The sequence below is a fragment of the Salvelinus sp. IW2-2015 genome, linkage group LG19, assembly GCF_002910315.2.
Source record: "Salvelinus sp. IW2-2015 linkage group LG19, ASM291031v2, whole genome shotgun sequence".
Taxonomy (NCBI): domain Eukaryota; kingdom Metazoa; phylum Chordata; class Actinopteri; order Salmoniformes; family Salmonidae; genus Salvelinus; species Salvelinus sp. IW2-2015.
The window spans coordinates 11,569,221-11,583,362 of NC_036859.1; positions in this window are offsets into that span (position 1 = coordinate 11,569,221).

The following is a 14,142-nucleotide window of genomic DNA, read 5'->3' on the forward strand; positions in this document are numbered from 1 at the left end:
TCAGGGTAGGTAAATTATGGGAACAGAATAGATTGAACAGTAGGGCTTCTCTCCTCCCCCTTCACCCCTCTCCCCCGTTGTGTGTGTGTGTGTGTGTGTGTATATATATATATACACGTTCTCCCAGCCAGCCACCTAGGGCCAATCAGTCAATGGTTCCCCTGGGGACATTTTGAAAAACAATCACTCTCTAGTCAAGTAGTCAAGAGATGCCACGGCTAATTCTAAACAAACTATTGATGTTCCAGAGGCCCAGTAAATGTTTGGCAGTGTGTGTGTGTGTGTGTTTACATGTTCTACTATCCTCGTGGGGACCTGAAATCCCTAAATGTTCCCACAAGGATAGTAAAACAAGGAAAATTCTCTGTCGTGGAGACATTTCCTACGTCCCCATTAGGACAAAGGCTATTTTAAGTTTAGAGGTTAGGTTTAGGGTTAGAATTAGGGTTAAAGTTAGAATTAGGATTGGGTTAGGATTGTGTGTGTGTGTGTGTGTGTGTGCGTGTTTGCGCGTGTGTGTGTTAGGGTCACAGAATGGTTCTGCTTGACAGAATGTTCAATTGGCCATTTAGCAGACTTCACCCGAAGTGGGGCGGCATCAAGATAGCCTCAGACTAAGTGGTAGGTGCCTATGGGCTCCCCATTGTAGGTGCAGGGAGAAGATACCTCTTATTTCATGGTCTAAGTCCCTAAACCATAACTCAACAAGCAGTGGTTCACCAGGATCAGGTGAACCACTGCTTGTTGAGGGCCAGTGGTATACAGCTCCCTGACTTCTTCTGTGGCGAACTAACAGCAATTACWAGACATATGTTGGCTGTTGCCACTACTGTGTTCTCTCAGTGGAATCCCTAGGATAAGCCACTGACACGATTCTCACATTTGTTTTTATCCTCTGATGTTTAGCTCTTGGACATCCAATACTGTAATGTACTGCAATGTCAACAACAGTTGCTGCTAGGGTAGGGTCCCATTTGTAAGTGGTGTATTGGGGGTAAATCAACTGATAAGACTGTCACAATAGACCCTGGGCCTGCTGGGCTGAGTGAAAAAGGTCTGTGACACTCCMGAGCCAGATAGAATTCCATCCACCTCCGGTTAAAACAACATTGCATTCTGGCGATTCCAGCTATCGCACTAACCCTAAAACACAGTCTCATCCACCAAAAGAGACTTGTGTATTTATTTTGGTATGTGCTGCCTTTCTTTCCTCTGAATAATGAATTAGAAAAACATGAGGACTGGACGGCCTGKCCACCTCAATGCCTGGTGTTGGATGTGTGGGAGAGAGATGTATAAAATTAAATTGGATTTGATTTGATTTGAGAGAGATGTGTGCTCAGTCCCAACGCTGGAGGGATGGACGGATGGAGGAGGAGAGGAGAAGGGATGGAGGAAGGGAGGAGGGATGGACAAGTGCCTCTAGAGACCCCCCCCACCACCACCTTACAGTAATGAAGTCATGTCCTAAGTTCACCAGAGGAGGCTGGAGGGAGGAGCTATAGGAGGATGGGCTCATTGTAATGGCTGGAATGGAATACATGGAACAGAGTCAAACATGTAGTTTCCATATGTTTGAAACCTTTCCATTTATTCCATTCCAGGAATTACAATGAGCCCGTCCTCCTAAATCTCCTCCCACCACCCTCCACTGCAGTACACAGTCTCAGAGAGACAGGCAAACAGAGGACAGAGAGAGGGGGAGATGGAAATGGACAGGGGGGAGTTCTGTGGGTGACGGTGACAGTGATGCTGTTATAATGTAGGAGTTGGCTGGGTGTTTGTGGGTGTGTAGGGAGTTACCATTGTAAAAGTTAACTTCAGGAATACAGGGGATGGGGTGATGGTGCCAATGTTTATGTATTCGTCTTTGTGTGTGTGTGTGTGTGCATGTGCCTTTTAAAGTTGTAGTACTGTCAGGAAAGGGGATACTGTAGTTGTGCCAGAGAGATTGCGCAACCAGCCTCCCCCTCTAAACACCTTATTTCTCTTTGTGTCCTCTCTCTGTGCTGTGCTGGAGAGAAGGGTTAAATCAATGTTAGTGATGTGATAACCGGCCTGTTTATGGAGGGGCCTCCGGCCAGCGGGCCGCTGCTACGAGGGCTGCCGGCGTTAGCTACTCACTGATGATGTCATGATGTCATATCAACAGCCCCCCTTCCCCTTCACCCCTTCCACCCCCACCAAGCCCTGTCCCTCAGGAAACCCCCTTCGTATCCATCATCACTACCCCATACAGTGGTGTAAAGTACTTAAGTAAAAAATACTTTAAAGTACTACTTAAGTCTTTTTTGGGGGGTATCATATATTTTCCTTGACACCCAAAAGTACTAGTTACATTTTGACAGGAAAATGGTCCAATTCACACAATTATCAAGAGAACATCTCTGGTCATCCATACTGCCTCCGATCTGGCGGACTCACTAAACACAAATGCTTCATTTGTAAATGATGTCTGAGTGTTGACCCTGGCTATGCATCAATAAAAAAAAAAAATGTTTTATACTTGAACTTTTACTTTTGATGCTTAAGTATATTTCAAACCAAATACTTTTAGACTTTTACTCAAGTAGTATTTTACTGGGTGACTTTTGCTTTAACCTGAGTCATTTTCTATTAAGGTATCTTTACTTTTACTCAAGTATGATAATTGAGTACTTTTCCCACATCTGTCCCCATACCATCCCCATGCTCTATGACATATCTAGTGACATGGTCTCGGGTGTTTTAAATCTGTAAAGATCAATGACGTCACATAATTTCTTACCAATCAACCTCTATGCATGACTTGTAAAGTGGCTGTACACAGCATTTACTTCTCCCTTTTATTTACTTTCACCACACAATCCAACAGATCTGCGGTACAGATATCATTAGGCCAAAACAATAGAGAGGATTTATCTGATGTTCAGCCTGAAAGAATGTGTCACCCCCTACTGTAGAACTCACATGTGAATTAGCTCAAAATACAGACTTTCTGAAGCTTAAATCCTCCATTAAAGCCTGTTTTACTAGCCCTGCCCGGGTTGGTGCACTTTAAGTCTTCACTTTCTCCTCCTTTCCGGTTTCCCTGTGAAAAACAGAGGGTGAGGCAGACTAGAGGTGAGTTTCAGTTCAGAGTTGAAAAGGGCAACTTTGGAAAACACTCCCAGGTATTCAGCGGGCAAATACAGAGCATGTATGATAACAGTCGAGTTGACTTGTTGCTCTTGAATACTACGCTGTAGATTTCGTGTAATTAGAAGTGTTGCAGCAGAAAGGGGAGAGGAAGATAAAGTGTGTCAAGGTCGATTTGTCAGGTGGTGGTGGATGGGGGGGAGAGAGAAAATGCTTTGTGCAACAACTCACTTGGCAGAAAATCCTACAGTACAGCAGAATGTGTTGCAAATACCAGGCTAAGGCAGCGTATCTCTTGGTATTAGCTGAAGTCATATTGTGGCGCTGCACGGTGTTAATGCAGTGAGTAAGAGCCAGCTAGTCATCCCGCCTGCCTAAGGATAATACTGGGCGAATTCACTGGAATTTTGTTTTCATAAAAGAGGACAGGAAAAGCTTAATAGGGAGCGAATAAATCAATAGCTTTTTTATTCCCCCTGAATAAGTGACTTCATGAGTGTAATAATAAACATCTTAGTCAGAGATTGATGGTGGATGATGGGCCTGACTAAGGGCACGTAGCGGTTAACCCTGGCATAGGGGCAGTGGGCAGTGCCCATCTTGAACCCGCCTGACCAGCCTTTTCCTCCGAAATTCCCACATTACGCAGGCTAGAAACAGGAAGAAATGACAGACATAATTTCCCTGCGATCAAACATTGTTGATCTTTACATTAACACGACCTGATGCAATCTGCTTTCAGACCGGGTAGCACAAAATAATTGAACGTGCTGAAATTAGAGACTATTTTGAGGTTATTTCCTCTGTTTCCAGTGCTGGGGCAGATTGGCCTTAATTGAAGAGAGAAAAACAGGAAGCTTTAAAGTCATGTCTATAATTAATTGGCGGTCCCAGCCAAAGGGTCTGCGCTGGTCAGTCTGTCCAGGGATCAAGGGGAGGGTTGAGTTGTGTTCTCCACGGCCAGAGTAGACACTGCTGTGTTCAAATCATAGAAAAATAATTACAGAGCTTTGGCTTGAATGGGAATGTCCGTTGTGGTAATACTATTGTATTCCTATGAGTCCTGGGCAGCCCAGAGCTCCTTTCTCCTCTCAGAGGCCCAACAACATCCTACATGTTATCCTCATTATGCGCCTCCACAGCTATCTGGAACTCCAAATGAAAATGTATAGCGTTTCAAGACTTCAATGGGCCAAATAATGTTTACACAGCCATACCAGAGAGAAGAGAGGTAGAGAGAGAGGGAGGGAGAGGGAGAGAGAAAGAGAGACCCTGGCCCTGCATTGCCTTCATAGCAGGAAGGAGGGGCTGGTATCCCACTAGACTACATAGCCTGTACTTGACCCGAGTGACTAGGGCTGTAACTCCATGCAGAATCTCTGAAGAGTGAGCCATGGAGCCAGAGGACTGATACCAGCCAGAAGGATGGATGTGTTTTCCACCCATGCAGGCACGCACACACAATATGTTGGAATGGGGTGACCATCCTTCTCCTCCTCACATTGTTCTCTATCTGTCTCCCACCGAATATTGTGTTTGTACTGCTGCCGGTGGGACCGGAGGAAGATAAGATGCATATATTTACATATCAGAAGTGAAAGCATGGGGAAGCCATGACGCTGTGAAGTAATATAGTAAGAGCATGGCAGTTTGTGTAACAGTTGGCAGGATTAAAGGAGATCAGCCTTTTATATTAATAACTGAAATAACTTAACGGTTATAACAGTCTATGAATACAGGCAAAGATGACAGTGTTATACATTCTCGTAGGCCAATATAGTTTACCTCAAGACTATGATTGACACCTGCTCATACGTCACCTGACTATAATTCGTCTCCCCATTAAAAGAATGCCTAGCATGTTGTTTGTTGACACAGTTAATTGATTAAAATGTCTCCGCTGTGATTTCACATTGTTTTGTTTTTGAAAGGCCTGGACTTTGACGGAAATACTCTGGGAATTATTGCATTTGGCTGCGAGCTAGGTTTCCCATACACACAAGTGCTGAACTTAATTCAAAACCCCTTTGGACGCCAGGCTGACTGTTGAGCTAGTGGGAGAGGAGAGATAGCTATGACCGGACTCTGAACTCACAAGAATCTTGGATTATGCCTTCCTTGGATAGACTAGGACAGAAAATACTTAAATGAGTTACATGATTTACTAGATAGATTTCAAAGTACTAGCTCGGTTCTTTATTGAAAGAGAGAAGAGAAGACAGTCGGTCATAGAGCTTGAGACATAGTAGTGGTGCATTTTCCATTAGGAACAGTAGAACAATAGACAAACCTGTCTCATCGTCATGGGTGAATTTATGATCATTTGACAGTCAAATTTTGTCAGGCTTTCGTGTATTCAGAGGCCAGAGAACCCTTCCACTCTCTTTCTTAACTACGGAGCCTTGGCTGGTATTTTCATATCCTAGTAATACCAAAGAATCTTTCGCGTTCAGGTCAATAATTGATCTGGGTTGGAAGCTGCATCATATGCTGTATATATATATATTATACAGTTGAAGTCGGAAGTTTAGATACACCTTAGCCAAATACATTTAAACTCAGTTTTTCACATTTCCTGACATTTAATCCTAGTAAATATTCCCTGTCTTAGGTCAGTTAGGATCACCACTTTATTTTAAGAATGTGAAATGTCAGAATAATAGTAGAGAGAATGATTTATTTCAGCTTTTATTTCTTTCATCACATTCCCAGTGGGTCAGAAGTTTACATACACTCAATTAGTATTTGGTAGCATTGCCTTTAAATTGTTTAACTTGGGTCAAACATTTCGGGTAGCCTTCCACGAGCTTCCCACAATAAGTTGTGTGGATTTTGCCCATTCCTCCTGACAGAGCTGGTGTAACTGAGTCAGGTTTGTAGGCCTCCTTGCTCGCACACGCTTTTTCAGTTCTGCCCACAAATTTTCTATAGGATTGAGGTCAGGGCTTTGTGAAGTGCCACTCCAATACCTTGCCTTTGTTGTCTTTAAGCCATTTTCCCACAACTTTATAAGTATGCTTGGGTCATTGCCCATTTGGAAGACCCATTTGCGACGAAGCTTTAACTTCCTGACTGATGTCTTGAGATGTTGCTTCAATATAGCCACATCATTTTCCTGCCATCTATTTTGTGAAGTGCACCAGTACCTCCTGCAGCAACGCACCCCACACAATGATGCTGCCACCCCGTGCTTCACTGTTGGGATGGTGTTCTTCGGCTTTCAAGCCTCCCCCTTTTTCCTCCAAACATAACAATGGTCATTATGGCCAAACAGTTCTATTTTTGTTTCATCAGACCAGAGGACATTTCTCAAAAAAGTACAATCTTTGTCCTCACGTGCAGTTGCAAACCGTAGTCTGGCTTTTTTATGGCAGTTTTGGAAACAGTGGCTTCTTCCTTGCTGAGCGGCCTTTCAGGTTATGTCGATATAGGACTCGTTTTACTGTGGATATAGATACTTTTGTACCTGTTTCTTCCAGCATCGTCACAAGGTCCTTTGCTGTTGTTCTGGGATTGATTTGCACTTTTCGCACCAAAGTATTTTCATCTCTAGGAGACAGAACGCGTCTCCTTCCTGAGAGGTGTGACGGCTACGTGGTCCCATGGTGTTTATTCTTGCGTACTATTTGTTTGTACAGATGAACGTGGTACCTTCAGGCGTTTGTAAATTGCTCCCAAGGATGAACCTTGAATATTTTTTCTGGGGTCGTGGCTGATTTCTTTAGATTTTCCCATGATGTCAAGCAAAGAAGCACTGAGTTTGAAGGTAGGCCTTGAAATACATCCACAGGTACACCTCCAATTGACTCAAATGATGTCAATTAGCCTATCAGAAGCTTCTAAAGCCATGACATCATTTTCTGGAATTTTTCAAGCTGTTTAAAGGCACAGTCAATTTAGTGTATGTAGACTTCTGACCCACTGGAATTGTGATACAGTGAATTATAAGTGAAATAATCTGTCTCTAAACAATTGTTGTAAAATGACCTGTGTCATGCACAAAGTAGATGTCCTAACCGACTTGACAAAACTATAGTTTGTTTAACAAGAAATTTGTGGAGTGGTTGAAAAACGAGTTTTAATGACTCCAACCTAAGTGTATGTAAACTGTATATATAAAACATATTCAATAAAATAAACACAGAAGCACACAGAAATACATATGTATTTCTCTGTGACGTTTGGCCAACTGACTCTTTATCATTTTTGAATGTGATTTTTTTTAAACATATTCAATAAAATAAACACATATGTATTTATGTGTGCTTCTGTGTTTATTTTATTGAATATGTTTTATACATACAGTATATATACAGTATACATAAATACATATGTATTTCTCTGTGGTTCTGTGTTTATTTTATTGAATATGTTTTATACATACAGTATATATACAGTATACAGAAATACATATGTATTTCTCTGTGGTTCTGTGTTTATTTTATTGAATATGTTTTANTTGAATATGTTTTATACATACAGTATATATACAGTATACAGAAATACATATGTATTTCTCTGTGGTTCTGTGTTTATTTTATTGAATATGTTTTAAAAAATCACATTCAAAAATGATAAAGAGTCAGTTGGCCAAACGTCTGGTGACAGGACATACCTTTACATGCAAATTAAATAACGGCAGGTTCCTAATCTGCCCATGGCTACTCGACATTTGACCATTTTACGCCATGTTCATTATAAGTAGTTTGGAAAGCTATATCACGCACAATTAAGTCAGTCTTCCGCATGCGGTGTGTTGTGTCCAGAAAGTAAAGTCCCCTTCCCAGTAACCTGCCGTGGTCAACTGTGGAATGCCAGGTGAGAGAACAAAGGGGTTGGAGTTGAACAAACACTTGGTAAGCATGACCGATATGTTCCCAGCTGGCATAGGAGTTACGAGTTAATCTTTACATCTTATTATGTTCCTCAAACAGAACAAGCCTTTTACCTGCTTACTGCAGCACAGGATAGAAAAGAAACACCTTCTAATCTACTGTACGGCACCTACTCTAACAGATATGAATAAAGCACGTTATATTTAGGTGTTACAGTATAACCTTCAGAATGTTACATCAGCAAAGGACCTTTTGTTTATGGTATAACAAATACATACAGCTGAAATAACTGAGAAAAAAATATTTATAAAAAATATTGAATTATTTTATTTTGTAAATATTTTTTCACAAAGTAGTGCACTGGGCTTTTACTAGTATTAGCGGACCAATATAGACGTCTGTAGCGTCAGCTTGGCAAAAAAAAGGTAGTTGCATAATTAAGACCAGATTCAAAAGTTGGAATTGTAAGAGTGTTTGTTCTGTCCCTTTCTCTGCAATTGTCATTCTAGTGGAATCCAGAAACAACAAAACCCTGTCCTCAAACATTTACATCAAAAGGTGCAAAGTTATGGGCAAAGACACAAAACATCCACATCAAATTCAACATTTTTCTTTATAAAATAACATGGAAAACTATCACTGCAATATTAATTTACTATCCTTACAAACCACTTAATGTAAATGTACATTACTGTATTGTACATAGGCTGGTCATCTAGGTTTGTACCTGTAGACTTTCCATCACCATGAAGAAAAACAATGACCAATACAGTAATTGAGTACATTGAGACATCAAGTGGTTTGTGATGATGTGGCTCAGTTGGTAGAGCATGACACTTGCAATGCTAGGGTTGTGGGTTCGATTCCCAGAGGGGGCCATCAGGAATATGTATGCACTCACTACTGTAAGTTTCTATGGATAAGAGTGTCTACTAAAATGGAAAAGGAATGAATAGACCTTTTCAGTTTTCACATAGAAATAAGTTGCATTTGCAAAGTATTTCAAGAAACTAGAAAACATATATCTAAGCAAGTTTTTTAATATTCCACAAGTATTATCAGATGAAGTGTTTAGTACAGATAATTATCAAACTCAAATTACAAATGCTGGTAAACCCTCAAATACATTTAGCTGTTAATTAAGAAATGCAGCAGACTGAAGCCAAATGAGAGATGTCTTGGGGGGGTATTTTAATGTGGTTGTCTCTTGTGTATATATGTTTCCACGTGGCAAGCGTTTGTACATTCACTCTGCCAAAACAGTACACAGTTACAGTAACTCACCCTTCTAGATAACTTGAAATTGTCTAACCAGGTCTTGTGTCTTGAAGTCCCCTAGACTAGGTATTGCTAGCCAAATTATTTAGCCAATTAACTTGTGCCAGCTGGTGTGCAACCGTGGCAAAGTTGTTTTGACATTGGATAGCCTTTCTCTGGGGCTAGTTAGGGACCGTCAATACATTACATAATGTAAATGGGAAAATATTTTCATGTTGCACAACTGTCACAAGCTCATTAAATACTTTAACTATTTGTATGGGAATTTCTACAGTGCATTCGGAAAGTATTCAGACCCCTTGACGTTTTCCACATTTTGTTAAGTTACAGCCTTATTCTCAACAATCTAGACAAAATACCCCATAATTACAAAGTGAAAACTGTTTTTTAGAAAATGTTGCAAATTTATACAAAATAAAAAACAGACACCTTATTCAGACCCTTTGCTATGAGACTCGAAATTGAGCTCAGGTGCATCCTGTTTCCATTGATCATCTTTGAGATGTTTCTACAACTTGATTGGAGTCCAACTGTGGTAAATTCAACTGATTGGACATGATTTGGAAAGGAACACACCTGCCTATATAAGATCCCACAGTTGACATTGCATGTCTTTGCAAAAACCAAGCCATGAGGTCGAAGGAATTGTCCGTAGAGCTCCGAGGCAGGATTGTGTCGAGGCACTGATCTGGGGAAGGGTACCAAAACATTTCTGCAACATTGAAGATCCCCAAGAACACAGTGGCCTTCATCCTTCTTAAATGGAAGAAGTTTGAAACGACCAAGACTCTTTCTAGAGCTGGCCGACCAGCCAAACAGCAATCGAGGGAGAAGAGCCTTGGTCAGGGAGGTGGCCAAGAACCCGATGATCACTCTGACAGAGATCCAGAGTTCCTCTGTGGTGATGGGAGAACCTTCCAGAAGGACAACCATCTCTGCAGCCCTCAACCGATCAGGCTTTTATGGTAGAGTGGCCAGACGGAAGCCACTCCTCAGTAAAAGGCACATGACAGCCCACTTGGAGTTTGCCAAAAGGCACCTAAAGAACTCAGACCATGAGAAACAAGAATCTCTGGTCTGATGAAACCAAGTTTGAACTCTTTGGCCTGAATGTCAAGCATCAAGCCTGGAGGAAACCTGGCACCATGCCTACAGTGAAGCATGGTGGTAGCAGCATCATGCTGTGGGGATGTTTTTCAGCAACAGGGACTAGGAGACTATTCAGGATCGAGGGAAAGATGAATGGAGCAAAGTACAGAGAGATCCTTGATGAAAACCTGCTCCATTGTGCTTGGGACCTCAGACTGGGGCGAAGGTTCACCTTCCAACAGGACAACGAACCTAAGCACACAGCCAAGACAAAGCAGGACTGGCTTCGGGACAAGTCACTGAATGTCCTTGAGTAGCCCAGCTAGAGCCCGGACTTGAACTTGAACGAACATCTCTGGAGATACCCAAAAATAGATGTGCAGCGATGCTCCCCATCCAACCTGACAGAACTTGAGAGGATCTGCAGAGAAGAATTGGAGAAACTCCCCAAATACAGGTGTGCCAAAGCTTGTTGCGTCATACCCAAGAACACTCAAGGCTGTAATCGCTGCCATAGGTGCATCAACAAAGTACTGAGTAAAGGGTCTGAATACTTATGTAAATGTGACATTTCCATTTTTTATTTGTAATAAATTCTCAAAAATGTAAAGAAACAAGTTTTTGCTTTGTCATTATGGGGTATTGTGTAGATTGATGAGGGGGGGAAAAACATTTTAATACATTTTAGAATAAGGTTGTAACAATATGTGGAAAATGTCAAGGAGTCTGAATACCTTCTGAATGCACTGTAGGTGGTGTGAGGTTTTTAAGTTATTCAAATTTGGAGCTATTGACATTTTAAAATATTGTCCCATGTATTGTGTAATTTACTGATGGTCCGTAACTAGCTCCACAGAGATATTGAGTGTAAAACCAAATTGACCATACGATAGGGTCATGCAGCTGCGCTCCGAACTGATGATTACTTGCATGCTGCCAGCTGTGGGCATGTGGGCAGGGTTGAAATTAACCCAACCCAAAGAAAACTGTTACAGTACCCTTCATTCCATGACATACCATTTTTTCCTATCATCTCGCAAATATCGTATTTGGACCAGACTTACTTTATGACCAAAATTATCCTATTTACACTTAGTAGTCAATTTGGACACTAGAATACATTTTTCTGACTCGTATCGATGCCACATAGGCCATTTTCAAAAAGAGAAAAGTTTCGTTTTAGGCTCAATAAGTATGTTCACTCATCCATTTAGGACTACAACACTGTTACAGGCCCAGTGCAGTCAAAATTGTGATTTTCCTGTGTTTTATATATAGTTCCACACTATGAGGTTGGAATAATACCGTGACATGATAACGTTTTAGTTTTAGAGCTGTTTGAAAAGAACGGCTGAAATTTCTGGCTGTTTTGGTGGAATGGAGACATCACCAGGCGGTAAATGAGTTAATAGACCAATAACAAAGACAGTTCCAATCCTCTCTGCCAATCACATCTAATTTTCAGTTTCCCCCTCCCCACTCAGACCACTCCCAGACAGTACTAGCAAAATTCTTGCTTGAGAAATTGCTCTTTGATAAGAAGCTATTTTTGTCTCTTTTTGACCATTTTTACTGAAAACAATCACACTAAGGTACTTTTTATTTAACCTTTATTTAACCCAGAAAGTTAATTAAGAACAAATTCTTATTTACTATGACGCCCTGGCAAGAGGCAACAGGCCTCCTGCGGGGACCAGGGCTGGTATCAAACAAAACAAAAAAACAACGTAAGACAAAATGTACAGTACAACACAGACAGAAGACATTGGCAACAGCACAAATACAATAGCGAACAAACAGTGGATGTGTGTGTGCGTGCGGGCATGTGTGTGGTGTGTGTGAAGTAAAACAACATGCTTCCTTACATAAGGCAACGCAAACTAGTGACACCGGCTGACAACTAGAAACAACTACATGTCTCAACAACCTGTCCATCAATTTGTCCTTTGAACTCCTCCAGGGACACCAGGTCCTGTAGTATAAGGTTGGCTTGGAGGGAATTCCAAGCCAACCTTCTTGGTAACTTAATTGTTATCCATAAATTATTTGATACTGAAATATTAACGGCTGCATTGGACCTTTAAACTACTGTCAGTCTCAGAGTCACTTCCACCTATCATTCCATCCAGGATCACTTCCACCTATCATTCCATCCAGGATCACTTCCACCTATCATTCCATCCAGGATCACTTCCACCTATCATTCCATCCAGGATCACTTCCACCTATCATTCCATCCAGGATCACTTCCACCTATCATTCCATCCAGGATCAACTTCCACCTATCATTCCATCCAGGATCACTTCCACCTATCATTCCATCCAGGATCACTTCCACCTATCATTCATCCAGGATCACTTCCACCTATCATTCCATCCAGGATCACTTCCAACTATCATTCCATCCAGGATCACTTCCACTATCATTCCATCCAGGATCACTTCCCATCCATCATCCACTATCATTCATCCAGGAATCAACTTCCACCTATCATTCCATCCAGAGATCACTTCCACCTATCATTCCATCCAGGATCACTTCCACCCTATCATTCCATCCCAGGATCACTTCCACCTATCATTCCATCCAGGATCACTTTCCACCTATCATTCCATCAGGATCACTCCACCTATCATTCCATCCAGGATCACTTCCACCTATCATTCCATCCAGGATCACTTCCACCTATCATTCCATCCAGGATCACTTCCACCTATCATTCCATCCAGGATCACTTCCACCTATCATTCCATCCAGGATCACTTCCACCTATCATTCATCCAGGATCACTTCACCTATCTTCCATCCAGGATCACTTCCACTATCATTCCATCCAGGATCACTTCCACCTATCATTCCATCCAGGATCACTTCCACCTATCATTCCATCCAGGATCACTTCCACCTATCATTCCATCCAGGATCACTTCCACCTATCATTCCATCCAGGGTTCACGGGTTGTCAGTTATGACTGATCCTTACTCTTCCTCTCTGCTGGCAAAAAGGGTTTGTTCTCTTGCCCTTCCTGCAATCTCAGCCTAAGAGTGCATCTCCTCCCATAAAGACTGGTTTCGCCTTCCTACAACTTCCTCACATTCCTCACAGTCACCGAACGAACGAAAAAGACAGAAAGAATACAACACTATCAGGCTAGCTAAGGTCGCTGCTGGTGTCTTCCCTTGCTCTATTATTCATGCTTCTACTGTCATTGTCAACAAACGGTTATTGTCAACTACAGAGCTTCACAAAACTCATTTTCACTTTCACACTCCGACACATAGCCTCAGTATATCTCTCAAAAAAGTATATGATAAAGGCCTTAGAATAAACATTCAGTGATTTCTCCTGATGTATTGAAATTATATTTCCATCGTATTTTGCCATTCAAATCCTACAAGAAACATGAGTTGGCAGTCTTAAAGAGTATGTATGTGTTTTTAATCTTTTTAAATATGCCCTCCTCTCTCTCTCTCTCTCCTCTCTCTCTCTCTCTCTCTCTCTCTCTCTCTCTCTCTCTCTCTCTCTCTCTCTCTCTCTCTCTCTCTCTCTCTCTCTCTCTCTCTCTCTCTCTTCTCTCTTCTCTCTCTCTTCTCTCTCTCTCTCTCTCTCTCTCTCTCTCTCTTCTCTCTCTCTCTCTCTCTCTCTCTCTTGCTCTCTCTCTCTCGTTCTCTCTCTTCTCTCTTTTCTTCCTTTCTCTCTCCGCTTCTGTGTGTGGTCCCGTCGAGAAACCCAACTCAAAGGGGGCTGGAGTCAGATATCCATCGCTTTCCGGGAGGCAGACCAGGGCAAAAACAACAAAACAATAAAAAGAAAAAAAAAAA